Source organism: Rattus norvegicus, chromosome 4 (assembly GCF_021556685.1).
Source record: "Rattus norvegicus strain SHRSP/BbbUtx chromosome 4, alternate assembly SHRSP_T2T, whole genome shotgun sequence".
In the NCBI taxonomy this organism is placed as follows: Eukaryota; Metazoa; Chordata; class Mammalia; order Rodentia; family Muridae; genus Rattus; species Rattus norvegicus.
The window spans coordinates 5,852,210-5,869,877 of record NC_141537.1 but is presented as its reverse complement, the minus strand read 5'-3'; the positions used below and the strand labels follow the sequence as shown (position 1 = coordinate 5,869,877).

The 17,668-nt window shown below is 42.9% G+C and overlaps 2 pseudogenes; both read right to left on the bottom strand.

Annotated features, from left to right (window-relative positions):
• Positions 1–6,815: 6,815 nt before the first annotated feature.
• Haus8-ps2 (HAUS augmin-like complex, subunit 8, pseudogene 2) lies at positions 6,816–15,454 on the bottom strand (annotated as a pseudogene).
• On the bottom strand, positions 13,574–15,294 carry LOC147994653 (S-adenosylmethionine synthase pseudogene; annotated as a pseudogene).
• Positions 15,455–17,668: the final 2,214 nt, after the last annotated feature.

The window sequence follows — 17,668 nt, the reverse complement described above, 5'->3', positions numbered from 1 at the left end:
CAGGGATATAAATCCAATTTACATGTGGAGAATTGTAAGAAGGCTCTTCTGATCTACAGAGTGCCCTTGAAATAAAATGAGAATCACAATGAGCACATCTTTTGAAATATATGATATGGAATTCCACACATATATGAATTTCCTGACAAAAATTCACATGAGACAACAGATCCTAAGGCAGGACAACTGTTGTTTGTTTTTGTTGTTTAGGCTACTATTTGGTTGTGGGGCAGTTTGTATTCTCCACTAGCATGAGTTAGAGGTTACTTAAACTTTCCTCACGGAACAATCCATGTTTTAGATCTATCCCCAAAAGAAGAAAGTAGGAAAGAAGGAAAAATTAAGGAAAGAAAGGAAGAAAGAAAAGAAGAAAATTCTTAATTGTAAAATCATCCTTGAATTAGAGCTGGTCTGTAAATGAGAGTAAAAATCTATTAAATGGGTTGTGGTGGGATTAAAGATGTGTACCACTACAACCAGTTGAATTTTTCAAGAAAATAAAATAAAAAACAAATGGAAAATATTTTCTATATATACAAGGAATCATAATTTTTATATTGTCCCCTTCTGTACTCTGAATTCAACTTTGCTTTAATAAAAAACATTTTACACAGTACTATCTTCAAAGATTAGCCAACAGTCTTTGCTTGCAGGCAGGTGTTGCCTGCACTAATTTTTTTCAAAACCCAGGTCCTACAAGAGGTCTAAACAGAGCTATAAGAGGGAAAAATAGAAACAATCTGAAATCCCTAGCGCAGAAGTCAGCTCCAATTGACAACAGCAAGAAAAAGGAATATTGTTTTGGTGAATGGAGTCTCAACTGAGTATATAAACCAAACCTAAGGGCAGGCCCAGAGTAGATTTTTGTAGGTGTGGAGAGGGTCTAGGAGAAGCTTTGGGATGGAAAACTATGACCAGAATATAGTGTAGAAAATAAAATTTCTACTATTTTTAACCCCCTGGCACTATTTAAAAACAAACACCAACAGCAAAACCATATTGACAGTAAGTGTTCCTTTTCTGCATATCCAAACAATCTCAGCTACCTTTGTAGTATGCAATTATTTTCCATCTATTGAGGTTAAGGAAAGGGGAGCAAACTATATGGTTTTGTAAAGCCATTATTAATACTAGGTAGACTTTCTGATACACACACACACACACACACACACACACACACACACACATATATATATACATATATTTTTTTTCACTCTATGTGCTTCCAACACTCAGTCCTTTAAACCTCAGCTGAATCTGTAGGTTATCCCTACAAATTCATCAGTCCTTCAGGATTTGTGTTCTTTGTTAAGACCAAAGATTTGGAGTCAACAAAAAATTAAAAGGAGCGAATAGATCTGCCTAGGATTTTAAGATGCTTAATTTCTGCACAAATTTTATTTACCTAAATATTCAACATTAATTAAAAACACAAAATCATGTAAATATTATCCAGATTCAGCCTTTGAACTGCTGAGCTGGCAGGAGGCTGGCTGAGAATGAGTGGAGTCCTATTTCTGTTAGGATGTGTTATCAACACTATTACCATTTCCAAAGACCTAGGTATGATTGTATTCTGTTGTTACTTGTTGGGAGCAGCCTCATGTCAGTGCTCCTTGGCCTTGGTGCCATGGGAGTAGGAACAGGTATCTCTTCACTTGTTCTCTCTAAATCCAGGTATCAAGAACTCAGTGCTATTACCATTGATGCTGACGTCCAAAGACTCCAGCAAAGGGTGGAAGATCTTTTTGACTCCCTCTCTTCCCTTGCAGAAGTGGTCCTCAAAGAAGAGTGCTGCTTCTATGTAGATAAGACAGGCATGGTGAAGAGTATTGAAAAGGTTAGAGAAGGCTTTAAAAAGATGGAGACAGAGGGAGAGGGTGAGGGTGAGGGAGAGGGAGAGGGAGAGGGAGAGGGAGAGGGAGAGGGAGAGGGAGAGAGCTGGTATCAGAATTGGTTTTCAACCTCCCCATGGCTTTCCACTTTATTACCCTCCATTTTAGGACTGCTAGTAGGACTGTTTTTGCTTATTTCTTTTGGCCCTTGGGCTCTTAATAGACTTACCAGCCTGGTAAAATGGCAAATAGATGATTTAGCAGCTAAACCCATACAGATTCATTATCATAGAGAATCAAGAAGCTCAGGATGAAGGCACCAACCCATCTCAGGCATTCCCAAATCCCATCTTCACCCAACCTAAGAAAGGGTATCCTAGACCAGACAAGGGGAGACTGCCCAGGCTCTCCCCCTTTTTTGGTGGTAAAGCTTCTTGCTTAAGGTTGTGAGGGAAGCACTGCAAGGGGACGCGTTTGTCATAAGTACAAAGCTCCTGGGACAAGCCTGACTGCATAGGGGTTGATATTAAAAAGAACTTTCTCGGGGCTGGAGAGATGGCTCAGCGGTTAAGAGCACCCGACTGCTCTTCCAGAGGTCATGAGTTCAATTCCCAGCAACCACATGGTGGCTCACAACCAACTGTAAAGAGATCTGATGCCCTCTTCTGGTGTATCTGAAGACAGCTACAGTGTACTTATATATAATAATAAAAAAAAAAAAAAGAACTTTCTCATCTCCAGGAAAAAGACATCAGGACAGGTATGATGCCTAGGCCTCACTGGACGACATCTGGGGGATTGGCATCATTACAAGGTCCCCTCTGGCTACTATCTGCGCCCTAGCAAAAATTGTTACCACCATGGTTCTTTTAAGTAAAGAAAAAGGGGGAGATGTTGAGAGTAGTCACATGTGAGATCTAAACAACCATACTTAAGCCTCCAGCTTTGCTTGAATTTAAAAGATAAGACATAGATCTTGTCCTTAGATCACTTAGCGCTGGTGGTCAGGTCACTTAGCAACCCTCCCTGTACTGTTCCTCCTGCCAACCGATTTACCCAGCCAACATCCTGGTCATTGAGCCATGCGTATTTCTTTGTGGTTATCTAACCTCACCCTACATCCTGCTTCTACTAGTATAACTTCTGCCTGAGAAAAATTAAAAATGTCAGCTTAATCAGACCTCCTGTCTTGCTGTCTATTCTTTGCGTCTCTTGTTCCCCCATTCTCTACTAGGTGGTCCCCAGCCTCTGTTTCATTGCCCTGCAGGACGGGGTAGTTACTTGCTACTAGAGAGGGTTATACTGAATTAGGGCAATGCAGAGGGTGAATGTGTTGTGATAAAAGGACCACAAAGGCCAATGAGTTGTAAAACAATCACATTGAAATCATGACAGAATTCATGCAGAAAACTTGCCACTGGAGAGACATGGCTCAGCAGTTAAGAACATTGTCTGCTCTTCCAGTCCCAGGACAATTGACCACTTCTCATTGCCTATATGAGCACTAGTCATTCTCACATAATTCACAGACACAGACTTGCAGCCTCCCTCTCCCCCACTGAACACACACGCATAATGAGGGAAACAGTGGTTGGGGTGGGGACAGGAGGAGTTTTTGAGAGGTAATTTAGCTATCTCAAACAACTGGAAACTTTATTCATTTATTTATATTATATTATTGTGTGTGCAGTGGAGAAGGGAAAATTGGCTGGGCCATACTTAGGTACCACCTGTGGGTCAAGAGGAGGGTCCATCTTCCTTTGCTGGGGTGTTCCATGCCTTGGGAAGGAATGCAGTCAGTCCTGATAGGTTGGTATATAGTACCAGTGCTGTGTCAAAAAGACTTTGATTCTGACCTCTCTTCTGATTTCCCAGGGCAGTCTGGGAACTCTGCATGGATAGAAAGGGGAACCATGTCAAGCAAGCGATCAGACAGGAAAAAACAAAAACAAAAATGTAAATATGTTCTTTTAGTTGGGCTCAACAAACCAAGCACACATTTCAAAGAGGCTGTTATCCTGAGACCTATCCCTGACTGGAAGGAGAGAACTGAGTGTAGCACACATGCACTACTGGTCATCTTAGAGTCCATATTCACCCAGCCCCTAATGTTCAAGTCACTAGGCCACAATCTCAAGCACCTCCCCCTGTTCCAGAAAATTGAGCCAGTTATGGTGGCTAAAGCCTTTTATCCATTACTTGGATCTCCAGGTTTGAGGCAAACATGTTCTATACAATAAAAAGAAGTAGGAGTTAATAAACTAAATACTGATTTGTTTGAACAGTTATACATTTTAAGGAACATAATGGCTTGAATATCAAAGCATCTGGTTCACTACACCTTCCTTACATCTCTCAGCCAATGCTTCCCAATGCCTACCACCTCCTCCTCCATGTTCACACTCCACCTGCAGGTGTGGTGTGGTGTGGTGTGGTGTGGTGGTGTGTGTGTGTGTGTGTGTGTGTGTGTGTGTGTGTGTGTGTGTGTGTGTGTGTGATCTACAGCACATCCATTACTGGAGGATTATATTAAAACAAACAAGACAGGATGGCCTGAAGGACTGGATGACCTAGTCAAACATTTTATTTCTTCTCTTCAAAGGAAAAAAAAATGTTGCCAATGCAGCCACCTCTACCACCAATCCCACCACAACCAACAGTAACAACAAAAAAGAAAAGCAGACAAGAAAGAAAAAAACTACCTACTGGTCAACCTCTTATTGAAATAATTTAAAGTTTTGTGTTTGTTTGTAACCCACAGCACAGCGATCACTGGAGGATTAAATAATAACCAACTGGAACATTGCTCACCATAGCAGTCATCTGTAAAAAATATGTAGTAACTTACAGTTTGTCGTTGATTTTTGTAGGTACAGAAACAATGTGTATCAGTCTTCACTTTTATTTGTACATACACATTTCAAAGAGGAGAATGCAATTCATTATAGCTGCAAGAAAAGTACTTCATTGTAGATGATACACAAATCACTGCACAAAGTGCATGCCCTGTGCTAATATCCCGAGAGTGTTAATTACCATGAGTGTCATTACCACGAGCTCCTTTTAGTGTACGCATATATAGTTTGATTTAAACATCTTAGGCATTAAAGGTGTGTTGTTAAGAAGAAAACAGAAGAGTTCTCTCAGGAGAAAGGGCCTTCCAAACCCATTGAAAAAGTTCTGCTTTGTAACATATAATTACTTGTGAGAACAATGTTTGCCATTATTCTCTCTCCTGTATTTGCACATTACACAGAAAAGAGTGGAATTTCTTATAGCTGAAAGAAAAGTACTTTCACAGGGGAACAAGATGAGGAACACTCTCCTGGTAATTGGCACAGAGAGTATCAGGCACAGGCTTGCTCAGTTCACTGTATTTTGTCTAGCATCTATGTTACATTACTTTGAGCAATAATGAATTATACTGCACTCACTGAAATGTAGTTGTGATAATATAGTAAAATAATGATGTAGAGTGATACTGTAACCAAATAAATTAAGTACAAAGCACAACAGACTGACTTCATTTTGCTGCTGACATTTATTTTAAGAAATGTTCATGTTGTATTCTTTAATACACATGTTTACCAACTAATGCATATAAAGCCAACTCTACATGGAAAAACTACAGGAAACACTCCCATAGTTATTAGTAAAGACTGTGAAAGAAAAGCATGCTCAGTGTGAACGGTGATTGGTGTAGCATCTCTGTGAACCTATTTTTTCTTTCAGCTACTACATATTTACTGTGTAAGGTCAATATTTTGGTGAAAATACCAGAAAGTAATGACACACAGTGTTCCCTTACTAAAACTAACCAAATCACAGCAGGGCTTACTGAATGTGGTTTGCAGTTGATGTTTTCTGTAGGAAACATTCTTTTTGTCTTCTTATAAACACAAGTTTCCAGTCTAATATATGTAAAGTTACCTAAGCAGGAAAACAAGTTGAGTTATTAGAACAAAGAGTACCACACAGAATTGCTCAGTTTATTGTATTTTCTCTAGAGTCTATGTTACTGTACTTTCAGCTATAAAGAATTGTACTGCATTCTCTGAAATGTTGTAGTAAAATATTATAGTAAAATGTTATAGTAACTGTTATATCGTAATGTTATATAGTATATGTATATAGTAAATGTTATAGTAAAATGTTATAGTATGATAACGTACTGTGTTACTGTAACAAAATAAAGCAAGTACAAAGTAGAACAGACTAAACACATTGAACTGTGTAATGTCAAATATTTTGGTGAAAATATCAGAAAGTTATGACACACTGTGTTTCCCATGCCACCTCTGGCTAAGCAGATCTAACACTAGAGACAAATCTTCACCTGACTGGCTCTTCTGGGCTGCTTTAAGCCACTGCTGGCTTTGGGCCTGAGATATGGGGCCACCCATAGCATAGCAATAGGTTGTGGTACAGTGTGAGCAGCTTCTTCTCAGCAGATCAGAGGCCAGCTTATTCTTGGCCCAGCACAGGGATTGCACTGGGATGGCTGTGGCACAGCTTTGGACAGACAGGGGCAGTAGTGGGGACAATCTCTGGAGAGGACAACTAAATGGACATGGCAACTCTCAAACCCCGAGTTTGAGACCAATCTATAGTTCAAGAGTCAGAACTTGGTCTGAAGTTTGGCAGTCTTGAATATGTGCCTTAAGGGATTCTTGGTCCCTACCACAGACCAAAATTTGAAAACTGTCAAAAGACCGGCACAAATCTGCCCTGAAACTGAGCAACAGACCAACACCAGAGATGCTACCCTGCTCTACTCTGTGAGCTGCCTGCAACCCTGCACGTACCTCACACCTCCCCATATCCCTCCCTCCCGCTCCTCCTTGCCTTGCTTCCTGCCTACTGACCTTTTTCTGACCTTTATTTTGCACAGTGTCCCTGGTCTGATTTCAAGGGCAAATCCTTTCTGGAGTCAGAAGGGATATGTCCTGTTTGTGGAAGATTGGGCAGCAAAAGTGGCCTCTATAAACTAACAAGGAATTGTGCTCCACCTTCTTGCACCTGGGCCCTGATCACAGACCTGGGGTGAAAGGCCGTGTACTCATGAATTGGGCCTTAAGAGACCAAAGGTAAGAGCTGATAGAGTGGACAGTGAGGAGACAGGTACACAACCTGGAATTGGTATGTAAGTCCAGGACAGAATGCTGTGAGTTCTCATGTGTATGTGCTTGAATGAGCACATTCCTTCACCCCCAACACACACACACACACACACACACACACACACACACACACACACACACACACACACACACAGGCACTAGTCTGCTGTGATTATTGGAAAGTCCTTACTTCATACCTGTTTGCACCTGGCTGCTGGTGAGGGAGCCCTCTGCCCCTTCCCAGACTTACTGGTTTGTCAAAGCTGCCTCTTTACTGGCCTGGGAGGAAAGTTTCACCACCTTGCCGAGAAATCTGTGGACAGAGAAAGAGAAGGGACAATTTTGCTTGTAGCCAAAAACTGTAATGGAACCCTTAGGAAAAATAAAACAAAACCTGTGTGTTTGTGTGTGGTACAAAAAGCACACTGCTTGCCTGTGGAGGTTAAAGGACAACTTACAGGAGTCTGCCTCTCCTTCAAGTCAGTCCTGGGGACTGAACTGATTTCAGAATTTATTTGCTGAGCCATCTTACAACCCTAAGTGTTTTTGGAAGTGAGCATGAATTGTAATCTTTCCCCTTTTTTACTTCTTGAGAAAGAATCCAAGTTCCCCAGACTGATCTTTAACTGATGATCCAACTGCCTCAGCCCTCCAGGTAGCCGAGATGGCAGACCTTTGTCTTAAGGCCTATCAAGCAAGAGTTCTGTATATAGTCGCTCCATAATGCTAGCAGCAGCCAGCTTTGAATGCTTGTCTTCATTCTGCACCAGACTCCTGAGTATCTGGGACCTCAGTGGCATGCCTTTCACACCCTCAACAGTGAGCAAAGTTTATGAGGAGACCTTGTTGGAAAGAACCCAAGACGTGAGCCTTAGCCCATCACTATATGGTCATGCTTTTGTTTATCCCTTTATCCAATGACCAGGTGTCCACGTAGACTTTAACAGACTCTAGGTGACTGAGGGCATGAGCCGCAATGTAGATTTCTGCTCTACCACTCAGGATACAGACAGGGGAACCTGTGTGCTGGCCAGATAGTGGAAGCAAGACAAAGACCTGCCTCTCCTGTCCATGTGAGTGATGGCTGACCTACCCTATAGGGCAGTGGTGGGTGTGGCATGCTTCAGAGTCCCTGCAGTGACCTTTAGGATTCATCTACTTAAATGCGTTTATCATTGTGATAGCAGACAGCAAGATTCTCTTGCAGTGGACAAAATGTCTCAGTAGGTGAAGCTGCTTACTACCAATCCTTCAAGCTGAACTCATTTTAATCCCTAGGACCCACATAGAAGAAAGAGGACAGACTCTCAAAGCTATCTTCTGCCCTTTGGACTCATGCCCTGGCATCATATATGTGCCCAAATACCCAAATACCAAACACACACACTCTCTCTCTCTCTCTCCCTCTCTCTCTCTCTCTCTCTCTCTCTCTCTCTCTCTCCCTCCCTAACTCCCTCCCTCCCTCTTTCTTTCTCTCAGTGTGTGTCTCTCCATCTCTCTCCATACACACACACATACACGAGAGAGAGAGAGAGAGAGAGAGAGAGAGAGAGAGAGAGAGAGAAGCATAGTCACACAGACAATATTCCAACCCACAATAGTTGGGTGTAATGTCTGGTGTTATAGAAGCCTGCTATCTGAAGCAGGAGGATTGCTATAAGTTCAAATACAGATAGAACCAGTCTTCAGTTGAGATCCTCAGCACCCTAACAGAAAAGAGAGGAAAGGATGGAGGAGCACAATCGAGGGAGTAGGGGGAAGGTTAGAGACGGAGGCCAGCCCCACACCTGAGGAGCTTCAGGTCTTTCTCAGAGACCAAGCCCTTCAGTTCCTTCAGCCAGCAATTCAGCTGTGCACTGGCTCCCTGAACCTGTCCACTGCCTCCAGGCTGCTGTGTATTGGTTCCCTGCACCTGTGCACTGGCATCTGGATAGCAGATGCTTAGATCATACAGGAGCTGCAGGGTGGTCCTCAGGGCTGGGTCCAGATCATCTGTGGAGACACAGGCCATTATAGTGGATCTATGCTCACCAAAGCAACATTTGTTTATGTTGGGTTGGAGTTGCTGTTGAGGTTGGTGTTGGTGGTAGAGTTGGTTCTTCTCTCAGATTCCAGAGATAAAGGAGAAAGGGAGAGAGGAGCTTCAGCAGAGATCTCACTTGTCCCTGGCAACTGTGAGTGCCAAGGGGACAGGCTGGAAAGTGAATGCCCAGGGCTGGGACGCACAGGACATACCTACACAAACAGCTTCCCAGGAGAGCTCCTGGTGGGTCAAGAGAGCTGAGGCTCCTCCAGGCTGCCAGCTGTCCTCTTGTTCTCTATCACCCTCTTTTATTTCATTGGACCCTCTCCTTCCTGGTCTCCTGTTACAAAGTCCCAAGTATCTTGAACCTGCAACAGCTATGAGAGGTGTTGATAACCACAAGTGTCCCAGGCCCAGGCCTGCCCTACACGTGCAACCAAGCACAGGCCAAGGGGGTTAAAATCCCCATTACTTACATGTTCTGTCTTCACTTTGGCAGTCGGTGCACAGCCCAGAGATGGGCAGCAAGACAGCTTTGGGACTTTAGTTTATGGAGGATGTCTGCACATTCCAGGTCAACACTGGAACCAGGCTCTCACTTCATAACTCAGGAAACACTGGATCTCACAGGCTCCCATGTGTTGAAAAGGTAGATGTAAGCCACTGTACATTTTATGGTATGATGTGTAGCCCAGGCTGAAATCTAACCACTGAACCCAAGTGATCCCCTCCTGCCTCAGTCCTCCAGAGCTGGGGTGTCCCACATACAACAGTGCCTAGTCCCATGTCATCGAAGGGGCTGAGGGTACCTGGAAGAGAATGGGGGATAAGAGACACGAAGAAGGATGCCAAGACAAGAGTCTGATCAAGGCAACAATTTTATTTTTCCCCAAGGCTGAATTTATACCATAACAGGGGTAACAGAGGGAAGGGGGAAGTAAGAAACATTTACGCAGGCCAAGGACACAATATTGTGTGGTCAGGCAATCGGCTAATGACAGGATGTCAGAAAGGTCACAGGTTTGTCATATCTATTAGTCAGCAGGATGTTGTTTTTTTTTCAGAAAGGTTACAGGTCGTCACATTGGGCATCTTGACGTCAGATGTATTTCTCAGCAAGGTCAGAGCTTTATCATATCATTATTCATCTTGACCACCAGATTTGTATTAGTCTTCTGCAGCTGGGTGGGGATTTTCCATGAACCTAGTCACACTTAATTCTAACCATAATAATAACATCAATAATGGAGGGCTTCAAGGGCATCACTCCCAACAGTCCCACTCTGCTACTTCTAGAAGAAACTTCAAGGTCTTTAATTTCAGATATGCTTATGGGTTCTGAAAGCAACCACTAGACATGAGAGTAAGAGAGCAGTAAGCAAACCCCATATAGCTAAACCATCCCCATGAAATAGGCTGCTCCAGAGAATCACCGAAATGCATTAGCACTGGTCTACCATTGACCTCCTTACCAACCCTCCTACCAAACTGGTAGGATCCAGGGCTCAGGACCAGTTCAGGAACCCCTTCTGCCCCAGTGACATCCAGTTGTGAGATCAACAGTCCGGGGAAAGAATCTCTTATTCAGTTGCCCATTTTCCTACCCACACTGGCAAGGACATGGATTCTGAGTCCAAGCCAGTGCTGAGGCAACTAGGATGTCACATGTGAGTCTTGGGGCTCCTTTCTGCCATGGAGATGCCTACCTAGGAGCTTCTGCCCACTTCCTTCCATGTAGACAGCCTACATGGGCAGCTCATGTTGTGTGGTGTCCAGGGCTCTTCCCTGTGTCTTGTATTCCTCTTGGATGCATTCTAACACAGGCTGAAGAGGGCTCAGCACCTCAATCTGCAAGTGGTAGGGGACATAGTAAGACATGATGTGCTCCCAGTGGAAGGGGAAGCCCTGGGTCCTGCTAAGACTGAACCCCCAGTGAACTAGACTATGGGGGGAGGGCGGCAATGGGGGGAGGGTTGGGAGGGGAACACCCATAAGGAAGGGGAGGGGGGAGGGGGATGTTTGCCTGGAAACCGGGAAAGGGAATAACACTTGAAATGTATATAAGAAATACTCAAGTTAATAAAAAAAAAAAAAGACATGATGTGCTCACCCAAACAGAAGGGAACTATCTGTGAAATGGAGTCTCCTTGCTTACGCTAAGCCCTGCTCTGGCACTGCATGTCTCCAGCCTCATGGACCAGCCTGTCCAAGCAACAGGATCCACTCTGACCTGACCTGGATGGGACACAGTTGCTGTGTTAAGCACCAGAGTAGGGTGGCAGCCAATTTTCCTTCCACTAGAACTGCAAGGTACCAAATATTACTCTTCACAACATGTTGTGGACAGGTATCCGTATACAGTATGTACTGGTTGGTTTTGTGTGTCAAGTTGACATCAGAAAGAAGCCTCAGTTGAGGAAATGCCTCCAAAAGATCCAGCTGTAAAGCATTTCTTTTTTCAGTTACTGATGGGAGAAGGCCCAGTCCATTTTCCTGGTGCCATCCCTGGGCAGGTGGTCCTGGGTTCTAAAACAAAGCAGGCCAAGCAAGCCATGGGGGGGGGGGGGCAAGCCAGTAAGCAGGACTCTTCATGGCCTCTGTATCAGAGCTCCTGCCTTTAGGTTCCTGCCCTGTGAGAGTTCCTTACCATCTTCAGTGATAGGGAAGTATAAGTCAGACAGACTCTTTCCTCTCAAACTTCCTAATACAGCACCATGCTGACACCAGGAGCCTGAGCAGAGTTGTGAGAGTGCAAATGGTAACACCCTGATTCTCCCTCCATTGTGTGCCCTGAGTAATTCAGGACCATGCTCAGATCCACCTGGGCCTCAAGGACAGTGACCAGCTCCTGATGTTTCTGTTGGAGAAGCAGCTGGTGCCGCAGTTCCAGTGCCCGCCTCTGCAGCCTCTCCTTCTCATGGCATATGGCTGCCAAATTTTTCTCCGCCTTCTCTTCCAGCAGAGCCAGGTTGTTCTCCATCTGTGGGCACCAGATTGACTCAGGTGGGGTAGGACATTGACAGAAGGTCACATGTTGACACAGGTTCACATGAGGCTGAACTATGCTCACCTTCACAGACAACAGGGTCATCAGCAACATCTGTCACTCTACCATGTCTATGATCTCCTGCAGATCCTGCAGGGGTTCAGCTCTTCAGTTCCCAATGGACTAGCTACACCCATGGCAGAATTCCCACTTCTGTGTACTTTATAGGTTCAAATATACTATGTCTGCCTGGCTGAGATGGAGCCATGGTCTCATCTTGCCTGAGTTATAATTATGGTCCTTGCTCACTATGTGGGCACACTGACCTGAGCAAAGACTCATGGGCATCAGAACCCTGGACTCCTCCCAGGAGGGTCAGTTCACTCTGTCCCTGGAGCCCTGGCTGCAGGGAGTGAGACCTGTTTTCTGTCCCCATGCTCATCTGACTCATCTTCCTTCTTTTTTTTTCAGTTTGAGTCTTTTATTTATAAATGTACATTTACTATAAAAGCTGTTGCACCTTAGACGACTTTTCAATTTTAATTTTTTTTGGGTAGAACCTAGCATTTTATTTAGATCTTCATTAAACTGTTGGAATTGAGAACCAGACATACGTAATAAACCTCCAAAAATAGATCCTGAAAGGCACTTTCTTGCTTAGGGCAAGCAGTCACGGAATAAGCATGTAAACAAGCTGGCTTCTCTGTACCACAGCAGCCAAGTCAGCTTTCTCCATGGCCAGCTGCACCAGCTCTGCCCTCCCTTCTGTTAACACCAGCCAGACCCCCTGTAGGTATCCAAGGTTTTTCTGTAGGACACCTTGGCCTACCTGGGAATGCTGGAAACATGTTAAAGGAATCATGGTGTCAAAGAAAAAAAAACTTTTAAAAGCTGCCATCTGAGGTGATGGCTTCTCTGTACTTACGCCATACCCCAGAATACAATAAATAAGCAATTAGAAAATGTTCAAATATGAAGGGATTTCCTCCTCCCTGCCAAAAGCACTGCTCTCTGAAGGAAGCTGGTTTCTCTGTAGCTACACCAGCTGTTCAGAAAGCTCATTGGACCTGGTTTTGAAAATAAAACAAAGTTAAAACCCTGGAAGGAGCTATTGTGCAGTGTGGAGTACTCTTTCTTATAAAGAAAAAAAAAGTTACCTGGTACCAAAGTGTGCAACCTACAGACCCTCGGGTACTGCCCTGTGACTTCTCTGTATGACATCATAAGTGTGCCAAGTGCCTGTTTTTCTAGACTAAAAGTTGGTGAGGTTTGGCTAGTGCTGAAATCATGCATAGGATTGGTTTACTAAATAAAACCTTATTACGTACGTCCTCCAAAGACAGCTGAAAAGTGGAGAGATTTTGATTTGGTGCTGTTTGAGGTGGCAATTTATAGCATAAGCACCAGGGAGATGGTTTAATTGTAACTGCCTTTTTCTTTAAGTCAGGCTAGAGCTCCAACTGAAACTTTTCGTTTCATGCAAGATTGATTGGATAGGAACACTCCCTGACAAAGAACTACATAATTAGAAATGACTGAGTTACAGGGAGGATAAGGGAAGGGGGCTTCACATTCAATAAATAGAGCTCAAGACATTACAAATTCATGCCGACAGGGCTGTGAGTCAAACTACAAGTACTTTACATGCACATTACAAGGACATTTTCAGCATCTGGTGGGAAAGTAATTGCAATTAGGACTTTGGAGGATTAGGTGATAGGGCACAAAGGTTCAATTTCAAAGCATTATTCACTACAGTGTTTGTTTCTAGGCAGTTACATGGGTCATCTATGCTTACTATATCCATTATAATGGTGAACAAAACACCTAGGGACAGAATAGCAAGCCCAACTTACAGTCCCCAACAAAACTAAAATTCATGTCATTGATTAGAGTGACTGCAACTGATTAGGAGCTGAAAGAGGACAGAAAAATTTAGGAAAAAGGCCCTTTCCCTCAGAGCTTGAAGGCTTCTCTGTAACCTACGCTAACAAGTCTGGGGAAAAAAGGCTAACACTTTCAATATTTAAGCTTTTTGGGCACTTCCCAGGGGAAGCTGTCCCTACCAAAGTGGCCATAAGCTGCAGTCCTCTGATAAATTGGCTTCTTCAGATCCAGATCCCTGACAATGACCCCAGGGCGAAGATCAAAATTATTCTTCACAATTTCTAATAGCTCTCTCGCACTCTTCTGAGAAGTACCATAATGGAAAATGGAGATCGACAATGGATGAGAAACTCCAATAGCATAAGAGACCTGAACAGAACCCTCCTGCACAGACCTCCTTTAACAAGGGTTTTTGCCACCCAACGAGCAGCATAAGCAGCTGAACGGTCCACTTTGGTATAATCCTTTCCTGAAAAGGCCCCTCCTCCATGAGCTCCCCAACCGCCATAAGTATCCACAATGATTTTTCGGCCAGTCAAACCGGCATCACCCTGAGGCCCACCAATAACGAATCTGCCACTTGGCTGTATGTGGTAAATTGTATCCTCATCAAGGTACTTTGCATGTACAACAGCTTTGATCACTTTCTCCTTCAGAGCATCCCTCATCTCATCAAGACAAACTTCTTCATCATGCTGAACAGATATGACAATTGTGTGGACTCTGATGGGAATCACAGCACCTCGATCTTGCATATACTGCACAGTCACTTGAGTTTTAGAATCTGGGCGTAACCAAGGCAATGTGCCATTGCGGCGTAGCTCAGCCAGTTTAGCATTTAGCTTGTGTGCCAAGACAATAGTTAAAGGCATACACTCTTCAGTTTCATCAGTGGCATAACCAAACATCAAACCCTGATCTCCTGCACCAATGTCTTCCTCATTCCAGTCAAGATGAACACCTTGGGCGATATCTGGTGACTGTTGTTCCTAGGCAACCAACACATTACAAGTTTTGTAGTCAAACCCTTTGGAAGAATCATCATAGCCAATGTGCTTTATGGCTTCACGAACCACTTTCTGGTAATCAATAGCAGCTCTAGATCTAATTTCCCCAGCAAGAAGGATCATTCCAGTTTTAGCAACAGTTTCACAAGCCACTTTAGCATCAGGGTCCTGCTGAAGGTGTGCATCAAGGACAGCATCACTGATTTGGTCACAAATCTTATCTGGGTGACCTTCCCCTACAGACTCTGAAGTGAAAAGGAATGTCCCCTCTTCAATGAATGCCTCATGGAAGCCGTTGAGCTGCCGGTTCATGGCTGCGGCGATGAGAGAAGGCGACTCTGGGGAGACGGAGCGGCAACGAGGCAGAGGACTGCGGAGGGCGCACATGTGGGAGGGTCGCTTCAACTCACAGCAGGCTGGAGTCTCGGAGCGAATCTCAATTTTAATTTTTAAAACTATTTCTCACTGACTCATCTTTCAAAGTGTCTGTTTTTTTTTTTTTTTTTTTTTTTTTTTTTTTGGTCAGGGCTCAAAAGGGATGTGGTCTTATCAGTTCCTGCCACCTTAATTTCTAGTTGGGGAGTCTTCCTGGGCATGCTTTTGTCTGAAATAAAGGCCATGCCATTTATTTTTAAAAAGAGTGTTTTCCACTTGGTTTTGGAAGAGATAGCCCAGGCTGGCCTAAGACTTAATCACCCTGCCCCAGCACTGCCTGGGACCTGCACCTGTGGCTGCCACCCCACCTGAGACCTACACCTGCTGCCACCAGCCCACTTGGTAGGAGATCAGACCTTCAGGGCAAGCTGACCTCAGACCACATTGGGACTCACAATCCCAGGCTTGGTGTGCATGAAAAGTACATGCTGCTCTCACAGAGTGAATCAAACTAGCAACAGGACTATCCAAGTTTGGGGATGATCCTTGCAAGCCTTGCCCTAAAATAAACCATATTGAAGGGGAGGGGGAGGGGGAGGGGGAGGGGGATGTTGGCCTGGAAACCGGGAAAGGGAATAACAATTTAAATGTAAATAAGAAATACCCAAGTTAATAAAGATGGAGGAAAAATATAAAAATAAAAAATAAAATAAAATCTTATTTCAATAAAAAGAAACAAAAAGAAGTCACTTTTTATTTCCAATTGTATGATTTTCCTTTAACCAACTCTTATTCCTCTCTTCCCTTTTCCAGGCTCTAGAAACCACTACTCTATGGTTTGTTCTTGCAAGTTTATTTTTAAAATTGATTTCTTGTAGAAAACAGAATTTGTTTTTGTTTTTTAAATTACTTTGAGGATTTCTTTTTAATTAGTGCCTTGTTTAGAGTTAATAAATTTTATTTGATCAGTACTGTTATGACACTCTCCCAGTTATATTCATACATAAATGTGTAAAGCTTTTAAAGACCTTTGTAGACAAAAGATTTGTTTCAGAGTCGATTATTGTGGATTTTCTACATTGGTTCAATCTCCACCATGAGTACCTAACAATGAGGAAGTATAATGTCGTGTTGGAAGGATTCAATGTGCCCAGGTTAGAAGAACCTGTAAGCCAAGCCCGATTTAAGACTTGAAAATGAGGAGGAAGCAGACCTACCTATGCAGGTGGGAACACAGTCCTACAGATGTCATACTTTGCTTTCAATAAGAGTATCTGGGGGTGCAGTGGGGTAAAAAAAAGAGTATCTCAGACTTCTGACCTGCAGAGTAAGATGAAATACCTCTCCCATTAACTTTACATTAATTTTGCCAGCATAAAAATGCAGAGCCCCATATCTCGTGATGAAACCCAGTCTGCCTCTTTTCAGTAGACATTTCACTTTATTCACTAACCTGTCTGTGGCTTTTATTTATTTTACACTAGTGTATCCTCATTACCATTTTAATTGTTATGCATTCTGCGAATGTTCATTATTTTCAATGAAGTAAAATTTAGGTTTGGCACTGGTTGCTTATTCTCTGAAAACCTCATCTACAACTAAATTAAAAAAAATCTGTGTTTGTTTAAAAGAGTTATATACTGCTGAAATGAATACTAAAAACAGAAGAGAATACAGCTGCATACCGTGGCTCTTTTTTTGTAATATCCGTACAGAGAGTATGGAGGCAAGGGAATCAGGAGTTCCAAAGACCCGGAATAAAAGTTGTCTTCCCACTACAAATGATTTAATAAAGAAAAATCCGACACAGGTGTTACCAACAATTTGTGTTTCAGTTAATTCAGATACAGTCCAGTTGACAACTGAATGGCCTTCATTACTTCCTTCTTCTTACTGGTTCCCTTTCTTTTGCTCTCACTCCTTTCTTGGGGTTCTGTTAGGTTTTCTACCTTTACAACAAACAAGTATATTAGCAGCAACAACAACGAAAACAACAACAACAACAGCAACAACAAAACACAAACAGCAACAACAATGTCAGTTTGGTAAAGAAAAAAAACTTATGTGCTTGTGAGAAGATTGTTGTCTTTTGCTACCTAACACTCAAAACTCAGTGCCCTTAATCTGTGAGGGAAAAAAAATAAATTCAAGACCTACTTGTAAAAACAAAAGGAAAAAATGAATTCATCATCTATGACTATTTATTTTTAGATTTTGCAAACTCTAGGTACTTGATTTTCATATGTACCAAAATGACATTGTTGTTGTTGTTTGTGTTTGTTTGAGGTAGAAACAAAAGAACCACAATGCACACCTGCATTCACAATTATGTATATTATTACATATAATGTATTATATATGTGCTATATATAAAGTTATATGCATAATTATACATATTTGTGTAAGTATATATACATGTTAATATCTTATTTACG